General features: G+C 65.8%; 1 long non-coding RNA gene across 1 annotated transcript; it reads right to left on the reverse strand.

Moving 5' to 3' along the window:
- Positions 1 to 6: 6 nt before the first annotated feature.
- On the reverse strand, positions 7 to 1,095 carry LOC130588645 (uncharacterized). Its single transcript, XR_008966998.1, has 4 exons — positions 994 to 1,095; positions 812 to 868; positions 657 to 740; positions 7 to 544 (listed from the first exon to the last, which is right to left on the reverse strand). It is a non-coding gene; the product is annotated as an uncharacterized LOC130588645 (long non-coding RNA).
- Between the last annotated feature and the right edge of the window lie 6 nt (positions 1,096 to 1,101).

Consider the following 1,101-nt stretch of genomic DNA (forward strand, 5'->3'; position numbering starts at 1 on the left):
CGCAGCGGTGGCAGTTTTGGGGACACCGCAGTGACAGTTTTGGGGACACCAGGGTGACATTTCTGGGGACACGGCGGTGGCAGTTTTGGGGACACCATGATGGCACAGGGTGACATTTTTGGGGACGCGGCGGTGGCAGTTTTGGGGACACGGCGGTAGCAGTTTTGGGGACACCAGGGTGACAGTTTTGGGGACACGGGGGTGACATTTCTGGGGATGCAGTGGTGGCTCAGGATGACATTTCTGGGGACGTGGCGGTGGCAGTTTTGGGGACACAGCGGTGGCAGTTTTGAGGACACGGTGGTGGCACAGGGTGACATTTTTGGGGACACGGCGGTGGCAGTTTTGGGGACACGGCAGTGGCAGTTTTGGGGACACCAGGGTGACATTTCTGGGGACACGGCGGTGGCACAGGGTGACATGTTTGGGGACACGGCGGTGGCACCTTGGGGTCGGCGCTCAGCAGGTTGAACCAGAGCACGGCGGCCCAGGCGCTGGAGAGCTGCGCGTTGTTGGAGATGATGACGAAGGGCAGCGTGCTGGTCTGGGGACAGCGGTGACAACGGGGACAGGAGGGGACAGGGGACAAGCCGAGGGTCAGCCCGGCCGCCTCCATCCCCCCTGAACCCCCAAATCCCCCCGGGACCCCTCCTCACCTCCAGATCCAGCTCCAGCTCGCCGTAGGCGTAAGCCAGCGTGAAGGTGATGAGGTGCAGCTCTTCTGTCACTGCCAAGGGACCCTGCCGGGAGGTGGCACCGCTGTCACCGCTGTCCCCGCGACCCCCCCGACCCCTCGGTGACCCCTACCCACCTCTCCAGCGCCGCCTTTGCCTTTGCCGGCCCTGCTGTCCTTCTGCTCCTTCAGCGTCTGCGGGGAGCGAGCGGTCAGCGCGGGGCGGGGGGCGAGGGGAGGGGGCTGGGCAGGGTCCGCCCCCCGCCGCCACCCCGGGCTGGGGACATGGGGACATCGGGGACATCGGGGAGGGTCCCTACGAGGTACTGGAAGTCACAGACGAGCCCTTCCTGGGGACTGTCCCCGGCCAGGAGCGTTTTGCTGCTCGAGGTGAGGATGTTGAAGCGGCGGAACCTGAGGAGGGGGAG

Source organism: Malurus melanocephalus, unplaced genomic scaffold, assembly GCF_030028575.1.
Source record: "Malurus melanocephalus ecotype Western Australia unplaced genomic scaffold, MMel_1.1 scaffold_8577, whole genome shotgun sequence".
In the NCBI taxonomy this organism is placed as follows: Eukaryota; Metazoa; Chordata; class Aves; order Passeriformes; family Maluridae; genus Malurus; species Malurus melanocephalus.